Source organism: Poecilia latipinna, unplaced genomic scaffold, assembly GCF_001443285.1.
Source record: "Poecilia latipinna isolate Pla-1442-1.1 unplaced genomic scaffold, P_latipinna-1.0 Scaffold23, whole genome shotgun sequence".
NCBI lineage: Eukaryota > Metazoa > Chordata > Actinopteri > Cyprinodontiformes > Poeciliidae > Poecilia > Poecilia latipinna.
Genome location: NW_015112639.1, coordinates 673,527 through 697,684, shown reverse-complemented (window position 1 = coordinate 697,684; position 24,158 = coordinate 673,527). Strand labels below are relative to the sequence as shown.

General features: G+C 37.7%; 1 long non-coding RNA gene across 1 annotated transcript; it reads left to right on the top strand.

Annotated features, from left to right (window-relative positions):
• Positions 1-2,643: 2,643 nt before the first annotated feature.
• LOC106950103 (uncharacterized) lies at positions 2,644-18,907 on the top strand. The gene is made up of 3 exons (XR_001425538.1): positions 2,644-2,731; positions 18,264-18,347; positions 18,547-18,907. It is a non-coding gene; the product is annotated as an uncharacterized LOC106950103 (long non-coding RNA).
• Positions 18,908-24,158: the final 5,251 nt, after the last annotated feature.

The following is a 24,158-nucleotide window of genomic DNA, read 5'->3' as shown; positions in this document are numbered from 1 at the left end:
TGGAATCTAATTGAACAACATTGAGCGGGTGGAGATTAGTCCGGGGAACGTGAGCTGTAGGAGGCCCAGGGTGTTACAGATGGAGAAGGGGCCTGGAATCAGGAGCTGATGCTGGGAAGTGAAAGGACAAAACTTTGTTTGGCAGGGAACCAACATTTAAAATCAATGTCAGGCCTCGCCAGTACACCATTTAGAGAATATGCCTTTGCATGTTTTTCTGTTACAGTTATCTAATTATAAAGCTTCAACTTCTTCCTTTTAAAAAGTGCTCTCGGCTAACACCAAGATGGTTTGTCGGGTTTCGTTGTTCTCCTGATGCATCCAGGGGTTTTTCCAGGTACTGGTGCTGCTCTTACAAAACAATGTTAACTTTGTCTGTCCTGTGTGTTTCTGTGTTCATGCACCACAAGATTGACCAGGTAGAAATGAAAGCAGGCAGATCACAAGAGAAACTGCTCATGAAAGAGCAAACATGATGTTCTTTGAATGACGGGAATTCAAGACTAAATTAAAATGGAATAGAATAAGGATTCTGTTATCTATCAATTTGTCTAAAATTTTTATTGATTCTCCGTCCATTCATCTAATTCTACATTTCATACAGTCAGATTTGTGCAGATTCAACCATAAAATAAATAAAAGTTGCATTATTAATAAGCATTTGGGCATAATAAATCCAATCATCACCTACTACTTTCCTTTTAACAGTTAGCGTGATTGCAAACTTTTAAATATGAGCCAACCAAACTCAATGCTGGCATTATTTTTAAACCTTCCTTCCCAAACCTCTGGGGGTCTCAAAGTTCACTTAACAGTTAGCAGGAAAATATGTCCACCATGTAATCCAATTTAATCAGTTCTACCTAGTATAGGATACAAATGTTGAATTGGCACCAACCCAACATACAAATCTAAACTTCTAATTCCTTCATAGAGGATTTTAAGTCTGAATGCAGGACAGGGAAGCGTTGTGAGGAGGAATTGGATTAAAATGGCATTGTTATTTGTGTCACTGTAATTGTGAGGGGAAAAAAGGAGAGAACACTCTATCCTGCGGTGCATCAAATGTCTCTCCAATTCAAAGTGTGATTAGCCTTTTGTACAGGGCACAGATTATGGCCTAAATGTGATCTGCTTACAGATGCACTTCTGGGTGCAGCTGAGATCACTACACAGTTGGCATGACTACAGTTATCCCTTTGCCAATATTAGAAAAATAGTAACCGACTATGCTTTTTGCATAATGAAATGCGTTTCATTCTTGTACTTTCAAAGATATTTTTTATTGGGTATTGACTGAGTTCCTATCGGATATTTGAAAAGAACCATCACCAAGATCGAAGGATCAACGAAGACTTCGGCTTACGAAAGGATTCTAACTTGTTTAAAAGTTTGTACCATAGCAGATTTCGTTAATAAAAAAAATCATATCTATGCATGTTTTAATGGCCAGAATCGAATGGACTTGATTTGATATTTTTACTTGTTTCTCAGAAAAGGGTCAGTTTCTGCTATGAATCCAAAATACCTGAACTGAACTTGTTTTATTTGATTTAAAAAAAAAAAAAAAACGTATTGGTATAATTTTTAACTTTCTGTCTTTTTGAGAAAATTATTGTCACAGGAAACTGTTTAAGAACATGTTGTCAGTTCTATCAACCGGAGGATTTATCTTTTTTTTATCACAATGTATTTATTTATTCACTTATCTATGTACGCAGACACATGAATGAGTTTACAAAAAGCATGCTGTCATACATTTGTGGTAATTTGGAACCTTTCAAGATGGATTCCCTGCTGAGAAGAAATTTCCTGTCACTGACAGCGCCTCACCTGTAACACAATAAAAACATTCAAATCTTGGGAATAACATATTTAAAGTGCTTAAGGAAAGGTCAGACATTTTAAAGTTTATCCGGTGTTTTCTTCATTTTTGTTATTATTATTTTTTTTTCCTAAAAGCAGTCGGCAGCATGAAAAATCTGATATTTGACAAACAAAAGAAAAAACGTGACAACATTTAAGTGATTGAATAACAAACTGTTAAACAGATGGAAGCAGTGTTGTAGTTGTAGTTGAACACATTAGAATATTGGTCAAATTAAATGCAATTATGTTGTTTAAATAAACAAGTGGAACATATGTAGCACAGATTCATTTAGTTTTAGGCTTCTGTAATTGTGGCCATTGGGGGGGAAAAAATGTTCCTCATAAAATAAGAACATATAACAAATAATAAATAATACAGAAACATTATTCCATGTCATAGGCTTCTATTAAAGCAACCTCGGTTTCCTTAACACCTCTGCAGGGCCACAGGCTGATCACCTCCATGGCGCGCTTCATTGATGCAGCAATTCATGTGAAAGAAGCGCCAATTAAATATCGAGAGCATTCACTCTGCAGTGCATGAGCATACATTTAAGAAGACGTTTCTTTGTTAAAAATATGTTATTGTTCTTATTTAATAGTCATTTATAACATTCATGTTGCAAGAAACATTTAGGGCTTTTATCAGCCATAAGTCATAATCATCAAAATAAAAACTTGAAAATATCACTCTTTGTAATAAATGTTTGAGTTTCACTTTTTCATTATTTATTTTTTTAATATATAAAAGTAGTAGTTTTAACCAGTTGGCTCCAAAACTTGTTTTGTCTCAGGCTGGAGGACATGGACATGCTGCGTGTGTCTCCATGGTGCTGCTGGTTCCTGATCTGGTTCTAATCAGGTATGTGACTTTCTTTTTTTTTTTTTGCTTAAGTTTTCTCCCATGTTTGACTTGTCAGTTACCGAAATACAGGAAACACATTCAGAGTGCAAACTTTTACATATGGATATTTGCAGCAGATGTGCATACAGAAGCATAATAGGCTCAGTGGACAGAGACAGTTATGTGGCTCCAACTGGTGAAAGTGTCAGAGGGCATGTGTGGTCAGCCATAGTGCATTTTGTTGTAATGGTGTCCCAGTTGTTTCGTCAGAAATCGATGGGAACCACGCTTGGCGAGCATGGGGAGGTCAAGGCTTCGTCTGCTTAAATATTTCATTCTAGGAGCACGTCAGGAGCTTTTAAAGATCACCGCACTGCCCTCTTTTCTTCTGCCATGCGTGTGCTGTGCAGACACAAAACCACACGTTCATCTTTTTTAGGGGTTACAGTAAAAGCATCGCTTCATAAGTTTGTGAATGCAACACACACACACATGCAGACACATGGGCACGTTTTCATGCATGGACAGCACTGCATGTCCATCCAGGCTCAGGTCAGAACTGGGTTAAAATCAATTCATATCAATTATTAAGAGCCTGGGTATCCAAGTAGTCTCAGCCAGTGTGTTTCCCCTTCTGCTGACCTCTGAAAACCTGAGCATCAAATGGGGGAGACTTTTTTTTTTTTTTTTGTAATTTACAAGGCTGTCAAGTAACTAACTTATTTTTGTTCTTTATTTCAAAGTACTGTAAATGTCACCTGAGCTCAGAACATTTATAAATATGGCAAAGTCCTTTGAGCAAACACTGTGGCAAGAATTACTGAAGTCACAGTCATCTTCGAGAAACCAATTTGTGAAAGTTGAAAGCTTTGTCATATGGTGCATTACTCCTCTAGAAGCATCCACTGGATACAGCAACAATACTTTAAGCATTTAAGCAATATTCATTCTGTACTAAGGGTCCCACAGTGTGCTGAGACAATATTTACTACATCATTACACCACTGAACTTTGGATGCAAGGCAGGATGGATCCCTGCTTTCATATAGTTTACTCTAAATTCTGATCCTACCATATGAATGTCGCAGTTGTTATGTGATTAGCGAACAACCGTCCTGTCAAACCAATCTTCCCATTCTTCTTTGACCTCTGACATCAACAAGACTTTTTACTGTCACACAACTCTACCTCATTGATACATTTTCTCTTTTTCAGAGACTGGTCAGATCAACAGTTTCTGAAAAACTCAGATATCAGCTCCTAGCAACCAATGCAAAATCAAAATCACTAAAATCCCCCATCTTCTCATGCTGATGTTTTAAACATCTTCAGCACATTTACGTGGCCTGAGTTTCTGTCATGTGATTGGCTGACTTGAATTTGTGTTGCTGTATTTAGAAAGACATTTTGGCTCTTTGACTTTAAGTAGGTTGGCAAATACAATAAAAGCCATAAGAGCATGTTTGAAAGGTAACGAATGACTGGAGATTTAGAAAAGGTCTCTTGGGTTAGACCTGTATATGAAACTGACCACCTTGGACTTTGCCATGTCACATCCTGTATAAGTGAATATTGATTAAGCCACTTTTTCTCTTTATTTACAATGGAAAAACTACAACGGAGGTGTTTAGTGTCTTGGCATATTCAAACCAAAATAGATATGTTCTTATTTATTTGATCTACACTTTTTTTCAGAATTTAATAAAGCATCTTTTAGTATGCTTCATCAACTGCAGTTCGACATGTTATCTGAAGTGCATCATGACTGGAGCATGAAGTTCAGCAACAATCACCAGACATGTCCTTACCTCCAGCAGAGGACATGTCAGGGTGGGGCCAGAGTGACCCAGATGGGCCTATCTCAAATCAATGTTTGCTACTCCTAAGCGTGCACAAGAGGACAGACAGACAGACGCACTAACATACTCAGATACGATGGCTATGCCTTGGTCGATGGGCCCCTGGGCTGGTCTGAAAAGGCGTCACATCTGAGAAGCATGTCGTTCCAGCCTGATGAGCAATCTGCCTCATCAAAAGACCTTTATCCCAATCAATAAGGCTTTCGGCAAGGGAGCTCCTCGCCGCCCGTCCGCAGTTCCCACCTCTGGGTCTCTGTCTGCGCAGCTCAGCAGGGGACATATTGGTGTATGTGTACACTGTGCATGTCAGATGGGAGGTTTTCTTTCGAGCCTGTACACTAATAAGCCCGGATGCTATTTTTTTTCAGACTTGATGTTTGTGCATATGTATGTCACAGGTGCCACTTTGAGTTCAAGTCTGCATGAGTCTGACAGCCGGAGTGTTTCTTGTGTGTTTGCCGTGGAAGTCCATATTGAATCAGAAGCATGTCATTGTTTTTGTGTGTTTTTTGCTGACAGATGCAAGAATGGGAAATAATAATAATAAATTTAAAAAAAAACATCATACACCAGAGGTGTACCAGCTCTGGTGAGCTCAGGCTTCTTCTTACAATTCTCTAAACTCTTACTGTTTTTTTTGTTGTTGTTTTTTTTCTATATATTTTTTGTTTTGCTCTTTGTTCTTCATCTACAACATGTCTTCAATTAACCATGGCGACATATTTCGTTAAATAAATACACTAATGATCTCTGTGATATCGGCATATTGATGTTAAGGAGTGGTGTTTGCCATGTTTTCACTTTAATAGAGGAATTTGTGATTTAAGACTCACAGGAAGTCATAGCGGTCACCTCATCTTGGTGGAAAGCTGACAAGGCTTGTTCGGTCCAAATATGGAGTTTGTGCTAATAAAGTGCTTCCACTCTAAGGTAAAGGCTAAAAGTCTGCATATGCTAAGCTTCCATTTGTGGTTAAAAAATCAAATTATTAAATATTTGTTTTTGTTTTTTTCAACTCATCATAGAACAAATAAATAAAAAAAACAACAACTTTGTAACAACAAATAGTTTTCTTCTTGTCTAGAAGAGAATCTTTTCATTCTCCTCAATACTTAAAACTGCAAATGCCCAGCAAAACCTCCAAAGCTGTTTGCGTCATTTCCTGAATGGTACCTCTATGCAACAGGACTATTTGGAATCCTTTACAACCTCTCAGCAATCGATGGCATTCATAAAAGATGCAAACGTGGAAAAGCTAGCAGAGTTTTTAACTTTATTTCAAATGAATCAGATTTAGATCCCCTCATATTGTCTCACTGCTGCAACAGGAGCACTTTGACCAACTCTGCAGCTGCTTGACCAGCCTGACAAAACACTTGGCTTTAATCCCTGAAATTGTTGAGGCTTCTAAATCTGTTGTGAATTGTGAAAACATCAAATTGGTGGTAAAAGTTGTACTAACAAGCCTCTGAAGTGACACAAAATTCAAGCTGATAATGAACTGTTTTCACATTTTGACTTGTTAATGTATTAAACTATTGCTCCCACTGTTAATATAAAAAATAGTTTACGTTTGTACTATTTATGGTTTGAGAACATGAATAATTTCTCTTGAAGAAACTGCCATAGTCTGAGTGTATTTAGCCTGATAGACATTACAGGAGAGCTAAGCTTTCATCTCTTATCTTGCTCATCCCACAGCTCCCACAGGGCGCTGACTAATTAGCCTAATAAAAACACTAGCCATTTTCCTAAGGTAAATTGAATTGACTTGTCAATGGTGTACATCAATACACATAAGGAGCTTTACTTTGTGGGAAGAGTGTTAAAGCTGGCTGGCTGTGAGCACAAAGTGAGTCAAAGGAAAGAACAGAGTTTTGGGACAAAATATCTGCCCCTTAAACAAATATTAATATCAGAGTAATGACAAATTTGCTGTTTTTAAAGTATGAAATATTGACCACATCATTTATATAAAATTCATTAGTCATAGCCTTGCCTAGATTAACTAATAAAATCAAGTTGCCAGACTTAAAGAGAAGTCTGGCAACATGAAGAAAGCTAAAAAATATCAAAAGCCACCCCATCTGAAGACATTAAGCAATGCCTAAGTTGTTTTTTAGATTATGCAGAAAATATTGGTCGCAGAATTACAGAGGAGAATAAACGCCATTACTGATGAGTTGATTTTGTGGGGCATCTAAGGTTAGCAGTGTCCACCAAGGTGGTGTTTGTGTACTGGTAAATACCCTTTCAAATAAAAAATAAAACATGTTTTAAAAGCTTTAATCCAACTTAAACTAAAGAGTACGCCTTAGGCCGAAAGTGATACAGAAAGTTTTCACTAATTCCAAAACTGAAAGGTCTTCTTATGAAAGTAGATTATGAAATGTTATTCAAATTAATGTCCCCTTAACTAAATCAAACTACGAGGCAATGGAAAATTGTAGATTGTGTTTACTCAGGTAATATTTGTCATAAAACATGTGACCTGCAAACAGGCAAGCACTTTTTCCACATCTGAATTTGGAAAAAAGAAAAAAAAAATGTTGCCAGCCTCAGAGGAAGATGCGACCTCTGTTGTTACAGAGGAATGGCAAAATGCTGCGTGGCCGTTTTGATGTTTGCATTTGGCTGAGTGATCTCTATGAAACGGTCTCTTCTCTTTTATGGCAGCCTCCCTGCCTCACCCTGTTAATGTTAATGGTGCCAGCTGATGTTTTAATAAATTAAGCTTGATTATGAAGATTGTCGCCCTTTTGATTCTAATGGGGTCTTAAACAAGCTCTGCCGTGATGGCATAATCATAAAACGAAATCATGGAACGTGCATGTGCGGGATGTTGGCGCACCACTGCTTCCGACTATCTGTTAGGATGTGGACTGGAGAGAGCGTGGAAGGACACACAGATACTGTGTCTTGAGTGGAAGAGTGTCAGTCTCACAGTTTGTGTGTGTTTGTAGGTGTGTGTGGGCAGAGGGGGGTTCAGACTGTTCTTCTCCCTCAGCCATTAAGCTCCTTCCTCTGGGCTCTCCCTGTGGTGGTTGTAATGACTTGCAATCAGCTCTGAGTGTGTCTTCATTGAATTGCCGTATCTTTCCAGCCTCACTAAGAACAGCGGGTTATTACTGATCTAGGGAGTCTCTTGACACCGACCCTACTAAGTAGTTAGTTCGGTTATTAAGTGTACTTAATTTATTGTCCTCTATTATTTCTGTTAGTGTGCTGCTTTAGAGAAAGAAATTGAGATATGACAAGGGAATGCAATCTTCTTTGTGGGAAATCATAATACATTAAACTTTTGAGGACAAAGGATTGTTTTAAAAAATAGATGAAGGTATAGATAATTAAAATACAGGATTTCAGCCTTCACTTTTCTGGTGTGTTTTTTGAGAAATCAGAAAATGGTATTTTAGACACCAAATGATTAAACAATTAATAATATATGTAGAAATATGCACAGGAATTTAGTAAAGACTTGAGTTGCATGAGAAAAGAAACATAAACATGAAATAAGTCTTTTTGAAGTAAAATAAAATGATATATAATATTTAAAATTTAAATTAAAATTTTAAGGGGGGGGGGAAAGTATTGAAGCAATAATAAAACCAAACACTATTTTTTTAAGCATAAAATCAAATTGTAAATATATGTTTGCATATTTAGAGTGTAAAATGTATATATAGTGCAACAATATCCTAATATTTATATTAGGATGTTTTTGGTAAGCCACTCACTGAGTGACAATGTATATATTTCAGTATTGAAAGTGTAATGCAGATACTGCAACATGGATTTTAGGTATGATATGAATTCATCAAAAAAAAAGTGCATGTGTCCACTTATTAAGGAATTTATTTTCTCACTGATGGCAACATTTTACCTAAATCTGATTTTAAAAAGCAGCTTTAATAAATGTTTTCAGCTGCCTTCAGCTCAGGGTGATTGGCAGTCCTTTGGTCCGTCTCCGTTAACCTCTCGACCTCTTTTTCCTCTGTGGTTTACGACTGTACCAGAGGATTTTCAAGCAATTTGTCAACAATACATTAAATATTCATACCAAGGGCAACAGCACATGTGTTGCTCCGAGGAAAAAGTAGAACTTGCTTGCAGTGAAATGCTGGCCCTCTAAATATAAAGTGTCAAAATTGGTGCCAAATTATTTTACTTTGTGTGTTACGTACGTTTTGTTGTTTAAATGCAGGATCCCCCTCTATTACAGCCTAAACAGACATTTACCAGAAATTAATGAGATCTACTTAGAAGGAATTGTAGGTCCCAATTTAATGCGACATGGGGAGCAAGAAGTCTGATTAAGTTATAATTATCTTTATTATTTTATTCCTATGGAGCCCAGCTTCTGAGGCTCAGACAAAATTATAAAGTGTGCTTCACACTAATAAAAACAAAAACTTTAATATTTATTTACGGTCCTATTTCGGTGAATATGCTGCAGACTTTGGCCATAAACTGCTTTGTTTCACTTGTGAAGTTTGCTTTATGAAACCTGTCTGTATCTTTGTTCCTGAGATCTTTCACTCATAAACTGATGGAGTAATACCAACGTTAGCCACTTGCATTTTGAGCAGTGCAGCGGTTATTTGCAAATGATACAGACGTAAAAATGGAAAATAATACGGAACCCCACTGATGTGTTGTTTTCATGTTCATTAAAACTTGTGTTAAGAATGAAGCTAATTTATACATTTGTTGTTGTTTTGTTTTTTTTTACTTTCAGTTAATTTAAAATCTGTATTTATCCTCCTAATGATCCTTATGCAAGATCAAAATGCATATGAAAGAGGTTCAGGAGGAAACCACACATTCTTCTCTCTATAGAGACCAAACTGCATATCTACTCCCTCCATTTGTTTTTGTTTTTGTTTTTGTTTTTTCTACCTCAAGATCTCTTGCAATTCCCTGAAAAAACTCAAAAACAAGATATATCATGATTACATGCCCAAACCACCACTTTGACTTCTTTCAGCTCCTGGCAGTCTGACAGAAGTGAGGCGGCTGGGCCCTCCGGCCGAGGAATGAGGCAGACAAAGGAGGCAACAAACCAGTTACAAGACAAACTCCTGCCTCCTGTGTCACCGTCGCTCATCCATATGAGGAAGTGCTCTCCATTTGTGTGGAGAAGCATTTGGGTTGGGAGCCATGCAAACCAGGTGGCAGGTGACGGTAGAGACCTGGGCATGATAAATTGGTGACGTTGTGTTTTGGTTGACCTTTCTGTTTTTTTGGTGGTGTTAGTGGACCGGGATGCTTTATCACAATTTAAGTAACCAAGATTTTTTTTTTTTTCTACAAGTTTTAAAGAAGGACATTTCTCTGGCTAGAATTATATAAAATAGTTATGTCTTTTTTTTTTTGTAACATTTTTCCTTTTTACATACATTAAAATAAAAGATCAGGTTCCCACCCGTCCGCACAAAATCAGCATATCACAAAATAGCAGCTACTCAGTCAAGGCAACATGAGATAAATAACCTTTGGTGAGTATTTTGATTAGATTAATAGATATTAAGGTGTCAAAAGAAGCTGAGTCAAAAATTGCTAGAACATGTCTCCAGCAGTTGCCTCTTGGTAATTTAATGTGACTTTACATGGAAAACATGGTGTAGAGGCAGACGGTTTCATCTGCATCCTGTCTGCGTTTTCAGGCTGTGTTTCCTCCTCTCTCCATCAGTCAGTGCATGTGTCCCGATGAGTCTCTTTATAGAAGCGTTTGAACGTCTGGATGTGTATTTCTGCCACCTCCCTCCCTCCCTCTCCACTCCTCCCTCTCTTCCCGACTCCCTTTCCATCTCTCTCTGATATACATAGCAATGACCCCTGTCTCAGTCACGCTGGCACCATGCTGTGAATACCATCTAAGCAGAAAAACAAGTGGAGATTGTTATGCAAATGGCTATGTGGTGGGCCATGTGCGGGAGAGGAAAAAAATGGCTATGTTTGTGTCCTTATATGTGTGCTGGGAGAGGCAGCGGGGGGAGAGCAATGAAGATACAGAAACAGGGGGAGAAAAAAAAAAGGAAAAGAGAGGAGGAAAAGAAAAACATCAAAAGACAAGACAAACAGGCAGAAGGCAGGACTTATTAGAGATGCGGTAAACAGACAGGATGGCACGATAAGATGATCTTTTGAGCATATTTAAAGAAATAAAATCTGCCATGGTCAGGTGCTCCGTACCTGCAGGATGTGTTTACCATGTGAGCTACAGTCACTGATCAGCCAAAGGAAACCGACTGTCTGCATGCTAATAAGACAGAGGAGGGGATATTTTTGCATCATATAACCGATGTATGTCGTTTATATGATGTCTTCTTGGAAACACGGACTTTCTTTTCCTTTTACTGTTGACATCTAATTTACACCCAGGCATCTCAGCATACACACTCAACTACATGCTCAGCATAAAGAGACTGTAGGTAATGCATGGGGATGGCAGGTCAGTTTGCTGTTTAATTGTTGTCGCTCTTCACGCTGGTGTTGCTTCACTAAGCAAAATGAAATGGCTTTACAAACAAATACATATTTATATTTTGCATAGTAAAACAAGAAGATGAAAACATCCACACCCAAAGTTTTAACCCCTTATACGATATGGTAATAGATAAATAAGATAAATTTTTAGATGAACAAATCTTTCATCTATTTCTGAAAATAATAAACTTTGTAACATCTGCAGCAATGGAAGTACTTGGTTTAGGATTAGAATATTTATGTCATGAATGCATCAATTAACCCAATTAAAACTCACACACACAGACGAAACACATCTATCTCTGAAATAACTTGAAAGTTTAATAGTATCCCTTGTTCAGATTTTGATTTTGACTATTGATTGACACAGTTGTATATAACATATAATTAAAGAAATAAAAATGTCATGGAAACTGTATTAATTTGAAAGGTTAGTTAGGTTAGTGGTCAAGAACAAAAACATTTTTTTTCCTTCTTACAGCAATGCATATCCCAAAAGATCTCAAAAGTTAAAAATAATGCCGTCAATAAACCTTTACATTGTGGTAATTTTTAGAATAAATTGTTGTTTTTTATATTATTGTCTGTTTATTGACAATGGAGAGCTGGTCTGTTCCCAATAACATTTCAAATGGCTTTAAGTTGCAGAACCGTTACCTCAGAAATGAACTTCTTTAAGCTGGGAAAAGGCATAATAAAAACACAATACCTAAAAAAAGATACCGCACAAATAAAAATAAATTCCCTTTGCTCATAGTCAGCAATTTACTAGTTTGTGGGACTTGTGTTCTTATTTCTAAATTGGCATTCATGTTTTCTCAGCATTTCTTCAATGTATTATTTATAAATGATACATTTATACTTCATGCTTGCTTTTTGCTGCATACAGGGAGTTTGTGGGCTGTTAGCCAGTTCTTAGGTTCACTCTGCCATTTGTTGACCGGGTCCAGTTTGGTTTCTTCTGGTAGTTATAAACTCATCAGCATTTCAGCACCTCACTTTTGCTCATTTCCATTTGCCAGCGTACTTCCTTTTTACGTTTATTGAAGTCTGTAGCATTGCACTTTTCCAAGATCCTGATCAGACAAATTTCCTCCACACTTTCACAGTTTTTACCTCACACATATTAACAAACTTTCTGACTTGGTTTCTCTTTCTCCGTCTCTTTTTACTCTGCCACTAGCAGACATGCTTGATCGTTATCCAGCAACGGCATCAATTATTAGGTCTGGTTTATGAAACACCAGTGCAATTTGCTACCAAACACTCCAGATGTATCGCTGTTCATAGTGGACACTTACCCAGCTCTGTGTTTTTTTTGTTGTTGTTTTTTTCTTTTGTTTTGAGGGGTTGCTATGTCTTGACTGAAACTTGCATCAGTTTACATCAGCGACAGACACAGCAGCAGACTGGACCTCCCCAAGCCCTGCACATACCTCACCTCCACAGCTGTGAAAGCTGGATCAATGTACACATTGTCACCCATCATGAAGGCTTTTAACAATTCTTGAAACTAAATCGGAGAACTTATTTGGAACTCATTGTTTCACAGCGTAGACGTTAAGGCTGCTCTGTGAAATGCTTAGCCTGAGATGAGCCAACAGTGGCACAAATATCAGCTACAGTAAGTAATATGAATGGTAATTTGCAGTAATAGCATGATAGCCTCGTGTTTTGTTTCCTATAAATACTTCAAAATGTGCCCTCTATGCAGAGCATTTTTACGAAAACAATTTCAACCCCAAAAATTCAGATATACTGGCATGTACATTTTAATTACTTTTCATTCTCTACACCTCCAGACAGTATGTAAAATTAGCTATCATGAGTGATATGACAAAATATACAACTTTCCTGATAGCAACCTGAATACCTCTCCATTTTCTGAGAAATGTGGCTGGTGTTAGTTTGAACCTCTACTTCCTGTTTAGTACATCTATGCGCAACATTGACATCCAAGAAAATTACCATTTATGTAGCCTGATTGATTTGATCCAGACCAGTAGCAGGTCTAATTTGAATTTTCTTTTTTGCAACATTGTAAAAGTTCTCAAATTTGCATTGCAATTGTATGGAAACATATTATATGACATTTTGTCTTTTAGTGGATAAGAAAAAGATTGAGCATCACACCCAAGTTGAGATGTGTAATTCTTTTCGACCATCCATTCACTTTTCTATCTCTATTTCAAAAGTCAATCTAAAAACTTTCAAATCTTGAAAAAATTGGGATCTAGACCTGAGAAATGCAACTGCAGACTGAGTTGTGGAAATGAAATAAAACTGGACAGACTGAAAGGTTATTGGGCTGTGTTTCAGTACAAACTCTGTGAAAACCAAATAAAACTCTGATTCTCAGAAAATGAATCATTTTATGAGTTTGACTGTGATCATAAGTTATTAGTGACATTAACCAGCCTTGTGCAACACTTATTGTTGTAAAGAGCTCAAGTACAATTAAATAAAACTGTATCCACCGCATGTCAGAATCATATAATTCCATTTTGCATTTTTATTAGCAATTTTAAAAGTCATGGTCAATAACAAAGAAAACAAAAAATAGTGAAATTGTGAATTTTCAACCAAACAATGAAATGCACATTGTGCCTCGTGTGGGTCTTAGGGGGAAATAGTGCTACTCCAGTTTCAACCTTTTTTGAATTTTCATCATAATTATGTCAATATTCTCCCAAACGCAAACACTTCCAGTCCTGACGGAAAGTAATACGTTGAAAGACCATTAAAAATTCCCCCCCTCATTCTCACTCCTTTCATTGACACACATCCCATGCACATACACACAGCAGTCGCCCCCATCTTGTCCCCACCCTCCACTCAATAAAACTTTTGGCATGCCTGAGGTGTTGTAATTGGCAGCCAGCTTGCCATACCGATAGACTCCTCTCAGTCCTACGGGTCAAGAGTAATTTACTGAGCTGCTAAACGCCACCAGTTTTTTTTTTTTTTCCTCTCTTTCTACCCAGTCCAATCCCTCCTCCCCTGTCTCCCCCAGCATCCATATTGGAATTCCCATCCAGGCTGTATTACAAGCTGAGATGATGGCTTAATCCCTTGTTAATTAGGGACAACATCTCCAGCAGCTGAGGCTAAAGCGAGGAGCATCGAAGGCTCCTGAGATGCGAGGGGTCTGGCCGAGCTTGTGGCCTAGTCGGAGAGTCTGGCTCATTCTCAAAGAGCTGGCTGTGGATGCCGGGGGAGAGATGAGGGCTTGGATCTCTCACTGGATGAGGATTAAAAGGGCCTGCTGCCTAATCCCCCACTGATGGCCCTTCTCGGCTAATGGAACTTGGACAACTGGGCAACCGGATGCTGCTGTTGGCTCAGCTCTCACCTAAACCACTTCCTCTTCAGCTGGGTCAGGGTGTCACTGTGGCTGTGCTACTTGCTCATCAGAGAATTTGTTTCTGTTGGCCTCAATTGTTAATTTAGATCATACAAACTAGACAAAATGTCTTATTTCTTAGGGTATGTCGACCGATTTACAGTGAGTTCTTCCTGGTCACAATGTGTTAATGGATATTTATATGATTATCCTCTTTTCTTGACATCTATTGCTCAAACAAGTACATTTCAAAGAATGCGAGCACCATCAAAAAATGTAGTTTCCTTATCAATTCAATTTTAAAAGTGAGACTCGTATGTCTGAGATTCTTTACACACAGAGTGAATTTTGGGTACTAGAGCTGAAGAAATGCCCCCAGGTCAGGCCGTACCCTTAAATGGTAAATTGTTAGTCCGCCCTCACAAATTTTAAGGGAAGACAAACAATCCAAAACTCTAAAGGACAGCAGGACCCAACACTCAAGGTCAAATCCGAAGGATCTGGTGTAGCCCTGCAGCGTCGAATAGCCACACGCCCAGGCAATGCTACTACCGAAACATCAACAGTGTGGCCCACTGTCACCAAACAATGGAGCGCGTGGGCCCAACACACACACCTGGCCACACACCCAGAAAACTGACACTTGGCCACCACCCTGACAGCTTCCCTTTTATGGAAGCTTTGGCCGTAAGGAGGGTGCGACCTGTTACATTTAACATAAATTGTATCAGTGCAGCATGGCATTGTCTTTACAGAGGTTAAAACCAAGGTTTGCCCTTCATCTCATGTGCAGTGTTGGGTCTGGTGTTCCTCAGAGAATACTCTTGACAATATCCCATAGTTTCTTAAAGGGGTTTGAAGCAGATGAGTTTGCTGGCCAGTCATTAGTCGGGTATTGGTATGTCTGACTGTGCACGCATGTGGCACATCCTACCAGCATCTCCATGAAGTTTGTGAGCAGAAACAAGCTTGAAGTGCCGGCCAAGATTGTGTAGACTGTGTTATGATAATAAGAAAAGATTGATGTAAAATATCCTTTATTTTTTATGTAATTTTAACATCCTTGAAGATCAATAAATAGACAATATTCACATTTATAAATATACCCCTGTGTAAAAAGTGTGAATAATGGCCTCAGTTCATGAGTATAGCTAAGAAAAAACTGTGTTTTTTTCTTAGTCGTGGGAAAGAATATAAATGTGCAAAAAAAAAAATATGTACCAGGAGAGCTAAAAAAGGACCGAAAAGTGCATTTTCTTAGGTTTGCTTTTTTGGTGGCCACAAAAGCTCATTTTTTATGTCCCTGGTTAAACGTACTGTTAGCACAACACATCATAAATACAGCTAGTATTCTCTAAGTTCCTCCTACTTAGAAACACAGGCTCCCTGGGAGCTCCAAACTCTTGGTAATTATCCCGCACCACACCACCTGCTGTTTCTCTACCTGTGTGTCCACTTGCACTAGAAAGAGGTACATCACAGAGATAAGGCACGAAGAGAAAATAAAAAAAGAAAGATGTGAGATAGATATGTGGGCAGTAAAAATCTTGGAAAATTATCAACTCTATGCTTGAACAAAGTAAAAAAAAAAAGAAAAAAAGAAGAACCAATCAATGGTCCTTTGAATGGCATCAAAAAAAGTAACAAGTCTGTTTTCAACATGAGAAAGTACAGGACTGCCTGGAGTTGTGTTTACAGAAATACAGTTCAGAAGTCTGCAGATATTAGAAGCACATTCCATTTCACATACTGCTGTACAACAGAAATTCAAGAAATAGTACTGCTAAAATACTATAAAATATTGATTTTTATAGGTCACTCATGCTATCCATAACATTTATTTATTTATCTTTAAACTAATGCATAGGGTTCAGCAAGAATATAGAATGGACGTCTGGTAAAGTTTCTTTTCAAATATTTATCGGGCAGACTACTGCAGCTTTTTATTGTTTTGTTGTTCCAAATGTTGCACTGGTATAATAAGCGAACAAAAACTTCCCCAGACTAGTTAGTCTGTACAAAAAGCTGCTGCCAGACTCCTGATTAATATTCCACATTTTCTCATGTGACACCACTGCTAATGCAAATGCATCAACATTCACAAATCACAGTGCAAAATAAACAACGTCTCTCTACAATTACAATATAATTGTTTGGGAAAAAAGAATATCCATGAGGTAAAGTGAAGAAAATTACTTTACAAGTAGTAGAGCATGTTGATTGTTGCTTTTGCGCATTAGGCTTAATCATACCACCGTCGTATTTTTCACTGCACAGTGTATTCCTGGCAGTATGCGCTTCCTGCGCGAGGCAGCTCTGGTCCACCGCCCATTACTATGCGCCTCGTCAGCAGGCAAGCATCAGCCTGGGTTGCACTAACCATTGTCACTCCACAATCAAATTAGCCCTGCTGATGAGGCCTGAGCTCTGCGACCTCCACAGGCCCAGTCGCTTCCCCGCCTCACAAAAGACAAAGAAGATCTAAGAGCTGAATTCTTCAGGGATGACAGGGGTCCACATACTGATTTCTGATTAGGTTGGCTCGCCCTTTTATTTATATATATAAGTATATGCGATAGAAGTAATTGAGACAGGGTGTTGACTGCAATATGTGAAACCGATGCCCCCACCGGCTGTGAACTCGGTGTTGATGTTTATCAAAGACAAAAGTCTTTGTGTACTCTTTATTTGTTTGTTTTTTTAGATAAGGTTACTTCTGCTAGGTCCCAGCAACTAGCATATGTGTGACACTCTGACATTGACAGTCAGCTCAGCGTTCCCAAATCCCTCCAGACATGGCTTCCCTCCGCCTCCCTCCTTTTTCTCACGTCACCTTTCGTGGACGTTTGCCTGATTTAATGTGATGAGAGATGTGAGAGCGGATACCTGCTGCTACTTCCTTTTTGTCCTGCTGTGTGTGGATGCAAAAAAATAATAATAATCGTTTTACATTTGCATCCTTTAATGCTCATTACTTTCCAACTAAGGTTGACCAGGTATGAGAACTGTTATAAAATAGTGACAGTTTTACCAAACGTGTAATAAACATTTTGTTTTTTTACAAAACACTGCAGCTTTGAAGGGGTTTAGCTTTTATGCTATCACTTATTTTATGTGAAATATATTTTTTTGCTTGATTGTCATTATTTTGTAGGAATACGTTTTCACTTTGGCATCAATGTGTTTTGTAAATTCTGCTGTTAAAAAAAGCCAAATTTTGTTGTTCATCACTGATTTGTAAAAGCAATAAAGAGTAAAACATCCAAGGGTGAATTATTATTTATAGTCACTGAATGTGTCAACAAGGGAGCTGTTTTGGACAAAGAAAGGGCATCAATGACATCTCTTTACCTCAATACATGCTTGTCGTAATGAAATGGTATTAAACGTTGTTTTATTTGTCTAATCAAAACTGCAAAAAGTTTCTAAGATTCCCACTCAGTAGTACAAACATAATAAACTAATGTTTCCCATTTCTGACAGGATCATTGTCAACCAGTCCATTATAATTTCTTGTTTTGTCTAAGCTGACATTTATTTAGCAACATAAGACATTGCTTAGCATTACATGTTAAGATTAGGTTAACGTTAGATAAGTAATTAGCATTACATAATTAAAAACAAATAGGCTTTGGGCACTCTATGACATCATCATCTTCTGTGTGCGTTATGGGTGCATGAGAAGAAGGCGCTTTGCCAAAGGGAACTAGTGAGAAAAAAAAAAAAAAAAATCCAAAACTTTACAATAGTAAGTGATTTTCAAATAATACAATTTGCTTGTAATGGCCATTTCTGCTCTTCATCAGGAATACCATGTCATACTTTGAGCAAATATATGAAACAAGCCTTTTTATTGCAGGAGTGTTCCAGCTTCGCCCAGCTGACCTGCAGATTTAACGTGGATCAGTGAGGGCTCACTGAAAGTGGAGCGCGGAGGAACACGGTAAAGAAATCTCAATCAGATCACGCAATTACACTCTGGATGACTGCAGATCAGGTGGCAGCTGAATGGTCTCAGTGAAGGTTGAAAATGAGAGAGGGGGCTTCAGCAGGAAGTTCATGTCCTGTATTTTTCAAACATGTTAAAAGTGATATCTTGACAGTTTGAATGTTTTGTTTTTTTCTTTCTTTTTCCCTTTCAGACCACACTGCAGAGGAGGAACGGTCGACACTTACCCCTGTTAGCACTTAAAGAGAAAATCATCTTGTTACAGTTGTTAGGATTCTGACCTTTGGCTCTGTAATTTAACAAGTGTTTAACAGAGAAATGGAAAAGCAAAGAGAAATCAGTGTCAGGAGACATTATGTTGATAATCCTGCATCCCTGTTTGTTCATTTATCCCTGGTAGCGAGTTTATTTTGACCATCAAACATTCGAGGTATCAGCAATGTTTTCAAGGAAATCAATGATTAGAAATGCAAATGAATGTCACTTTTAGAACTGTATCTCTTAAAAGCATTGGGTTCTAATAAAAACTCTTAAGTCTAATAATTTAAAGCTAATGTCTGTGGAGAATCCCATTCTTTTTTTGTGATTAGTATGGGTGGAATTGCTAGACTTAATGAGAAAATACCAACATGCACAAGCTCACAACATCAGCATGTATTAAACTGATCTCTGAGGGGGAAAAGTGGCTGGATTTCATTTTCGCTGCATATTTAAAGCTTTAAAACATAAGACACAAGTGTTACTTTTGCGGCAGGAGAAGTTCAAACTTGTTTTACAACCAACACTTGAGTTTTACAGAGTTTGAACTCAGTGAAATGATCTGGTGGAAGCAGCGTGAAGAGATGAGTATTATTACATCAAAGCAGAAAGCCAGTGGCAGTTTTTTGTAAGGTATTGTACACTGGATGATACATTTGTAGTTAGTTGAAATGTTTGGAAGTAAATCTTCCAGGTGTCACTTGTGTTACCCTGGTTCGTTTATATTAACTTCTGGATAAATTGTTGCCACTTCTTTCTTAGATTTTTTTGTCTTTAATATTGTTTATTTCCTTTTAACTCTACTTCCAGTTTCTTTTTAAAGTCTGTTTGACTGTGAACACAACAGTTTGACCTCAGTCTCATGAAATAAGTCTAGATTTTGCTATAATTGTTTTGTTTTGTTTTGTTTTTTGTTTTGTTTTTTCTTGGGATTTGGTTTTCTTTTGTTCCAGTGTTGGAACAAAAGTTATCAAGACTTTCAGGTATACTCTTCTTTCTCAATGTGTGCCTAAATTGACTTTGTCTTTCTGTCATGTTGTAATTTCTATGCCTTTTGTGGCTCAGTCTTCCACTGCTCTCCTCCTTCGCTTCTACGTTCGCTTTATCTTTCTTTTTCTCTCCAGCAGCAGACTTAAATACTGATAGACCTCACTCTGGGTTTGATTAAGTCCCCGCTCCGCAGAATCAGACAGCAGACATAAATATCTGGGGGCATCTGAGAGAGAGACGAGTCAGTTAAAGAGGACTGAGTGTAGATCAGGTTTCTACCCCTGATGAAAATCAATGCGACTTGACCGGTTGCAAAGTGACTCAACATGTCAGCTCTAAAGAGAGCAGCCATTATATCATTAGAGCTAATTTCATCTTGCTCTACTTGTGCCTTCATTGTTATTCAGTCATTTAGTGAGGATGCGCATGTAGATGATTCACAACTGTCCATTGTCATAATTTTCACTGGGCTTGACAAACCAGAATTGGAGCCTTTGAATTGCTGTAGTGAACCCGTTTTCCTCGTAGCTCTTGGTAATTCCAATTTCCATTTAAGCAAAAGTCCAAAGAGTGAAATTTCGTTCAAATTCAGAAAGACAACAGGTTATTGTATTTCCATTTGTTTCTTATTTGGAAATCTCAAGGTCTCATCTTTGCTTTTGTGCAGATCGTTTGGTTCGTCTGTTGACATTTTCAGTGACCTTAAGCGTAAAAGTCTGATGTCCAAGGATGAGAATTAGCTTCTCTACGCCTGAAGCAATGATCCAGGAGTCTGTCTCCTTCAGTTGGACTTGTTCAAGTGGTTACCTGAGTCCGATGTGCTGAAAGCATGCAACATGTATTTAAATGCAAGTTGAGTACTTAAATATAAATCACTGTGATATTTATCAGTTGATCAACTATTAATTTATACACTCAGATTTATTTTATTCCCTCCTTTTAATGAGTAAGTATTTAAACATGCAAATTTCCAGTGTGGTTTATCATAATGAACCATCACTGTTTATCTTCTTCACCTGGGTAATGCATTTTAATTTATGCATTAAATATATGCTCAAGGATTTGACATTGACATTTCCAATATTTAAAAAAAAATCACATCTCATCCTAATGTAATCTAAAGTTACAAACGCATCTAAAGGGATTCAGGACAAGTGTAGTCAACCACAGTAAGTCATCAGGTAAAGTCATTGTTGAATCATTGTTTGGCGATGAAGAACTATAAATAACTTCTTAAGGCAATTATTAATAAAACGAGGGATTTAGATCAAAATCACTAAATCAGGGTTCCACTTGATTATAAAGAAAATATCAAAATAGCTCAGTCTCAGTTTTTTTTTTTTTTTGTAAATTAAAACAATAGTTGAGTGTTTGCACATTTTGTGTCCCTGATGGTCAAAAGAGCACAAGTGTTGTCTTAGTCCTTTGTTATAAGGTCCTCATGACATCACAGTTTCCTTTCTGAAACTCTTCCTCTTAACTGCTGATGGACCAAAGTGGGTAAAGTCAATGAAATCAAGTAGTTATACCAGCCTCCTGCAGTGTCAGTCCTTCATGGCTGGAGGCACAGCATCACACGCTTGTTCTGGCAGAATCTTAACTGCTACAACTTATTTGAGATGAGGGTCTTCTGTAAAACAATGAATAAAGCCAAATTTATCTGTTCATTCTATTTGGCCAATAAAGTGTTTGCTGAGTGTGATTTTTTGCTCAGCCTTACGGCAATGAAACAAGGTAAAATGTCTAATTTCCTGTTAAAGGGTGCATTTTGTTTTAGATTAGGACAGAAGGAAAGTACCAGGAGCTGGCAGAGAGCAGTGCAGAAGATCTGACCAGAAAACCAGGTTTGTATGAGTCAAGGTACGATTTCAGGTCTTTGTGCGCTGATGTGGAAGCGCTTCATTAAACGGAGGATGGTGGAAGAAGAGGGTCGTAAATTCAGGCACTGATACCACACGCGGCGTTCGAAGCAAGAGATGAGGGGTTAGTTGTCAGCTGCAGCTGGGTTGAAAACTAGAGAATGATGATTTCCCCCTGGATCGTCTGGACGAAACCGTCTCATTCGATAAGGACCTGAAAGAACTCCGGATCCCAGGACACGTCACAGATGCATTCCAGAAGATAATTTATTCCATCTGCTCAGGAATAAGATAAAAATAGAAATAGTTAGGGGGGAAAAACTATTTCTTTTCATTGGTTATTTGTGCGGCAAACGCTACCTAAAATACACTGGTGAGAACATTCATCTTCTACAGCAGCCTGTTTTCCTAAAAACGTGTTGAGTAATCAGGCAACAGGGGAGATAATTTTCACAGTTTTATGTTGTTGAGTAATTTTAGGATCTCATCTCTCTGGCACTGTGACTTATAATACCTTCCTATCTTCAAGCAATGCTCAAATATCTCCACTAGAGGCTCCCTGTTGAGTCGACTACACACACATCCACTCGTCTGACAGCCACACACACACACACACACACACACACGCATACATTCCCTCATGCTGTTCCCTTCAAATAGACCTGCAGAGCGGAGAGCAGGGTGGATTGCTATTTGGCATTGCAGGGCATTAGCCGCTGATGTCTTAACACTTGTAAATGAACCTTCCTCCCCTCCTAATCTGTCACTTTAATGCACTATAGATTTTATTTCAGCCTCTGTAGTATCACATTCTCAATAATAATCATCAAGCCAACACTGTTGTCCCCCTCCTGCAGAAATTAAATCTCGCCACCGAGTGCACAACTAATAAAAGATGTTGCTGGAGGAAATAAAAAAATAAATATGATGAATCATAAGCAGCGGGGATTTGTATTCAGATGCAAAAGACAATTACATAAAGAGTTTGAATTTATCAGCCTCTTCTCCTCTCAAAGGCTCAATAATGGACAACCACCGGCAGGCGTTTGGCGTTGCATGCTAAGAAACACGCATAAACGAGCTTTTGTGGACATCTGCGCACACACAGAGCAAACACATTCAAGCATTAGCAAAGCCGCAGCATCACGCACTCATAACTGCACTTGCAACTTGAAATGTCTCTATTAGACGAACAGGAAGTGAACGTAATCTGTGTGTTTCAGGTAGCCTAGACAACATCAACTGCATCATAAAAAAAAATCAGGGATTGGTGTTTTCAAAATTGAGGTAATAAGGAGAAAAAAACTAATGTTATATAGTCAAAGATGGAAAAAAAAAATGTTTGAACCCAAGAAGACAGTTTCAGAGGTAGGCAGAGATGTTCCTGCCCAGCACAACAAATGATATTTTATCATCTATTTAGTCTATGATTATTATTTTTTTTTATTATTCAGAGAAAAGGGTAAAATTCGACATTAGTAAAAACCAAGATCTAAGACATTTCAATGGTTTCGTGTTTTTTAGGTTGTTATTTTTTCGCACTTAAATGTTTTGGACCATGAAAATAATTTAAAAATTAAATAACCATAGCAATTGCAAAAAAAAGAGTTTTGGAATTATGATTTCATTAATGAAGAGAAAAAGTCATTTCATCCCAACCTGGTTCTACTTGGAAAAATCCTCTAAGTCTAACGATGCTCTGGGTTCTTTGGATCATTCCCCTGCTGCCGACACCAAGTGTGTTTGCACCTGAAGGGTTTGGTCATATTTTTTGAAGTAAGATCTTGTAGCATTATTATCTGTAATAGTTTCCATAGCTGCTGTAGAAATATGCCATATGAGTGTCATCTTGTTGAAAATGTTAGGGAATCCTACGTGTGGGGGAGCTAACAGTCAAACTGTAAAGTTTCATATAAACTATGTTAAAGTGTATTTCAGCAGTCATGTCTGGGTTCTGTTAAGCTGAACATCACCCAGGTTTCTGTGTATTTGCTCTTCTTGAGGTGAATTGTGAACTTTTTATAAATCACTTTAGAGCCACTGCTAGAGCATTAAACCTTCAGTCCAAGACCAGGTTTATTAAGTATGTAGAAACAAAAGCAGTGACATTATTGAAAAAACAATCTACCCAGTTCTGACTTGTGGGGATACGTCATCACTGACATTTTAACAAAAGCTCCTTTCATTTTTTCACAAATTTTTAGATTTTTTTGCTGCGGAGTGATTTACAAAGTTTTCTATCTGCTACTTTTAGGGCACTCATAAAAGCACAACAAAGCATTAAACTGTGCCTAATTTCTTTATATTTTCTCTAAGAATTGATTGTGATCTTTTAATTTGGTCTTTATTAGTCTCTCCGCACTTTCTGAAGATTTTTAAACTTTTAATTGGAGGTTTTAAGTAAAACATGTAACTGAATCATCACTTTACTGGTTTGTAAAGCAAATCTTTAAATGTATATGTTTGATGTGTGGTTGAGAAAAGGTGCTTCTAAATTCTGTGAAAAGTAAAAGCCTCTTCCACAGAGTCAAAAAGACGTATCAACGATTGGGGCTTTAGTAACAGGTTGTTGGGTACAGACAAAAAAAATGTGGGATTTTTTTCTGGATACGTTTTACTAGAAAACAGATTTGTTTCAAATTACTAGTTTTGCAAATGAAATCTTTCATCTTGTGAGTAAAGTTTTGACTTACAAACC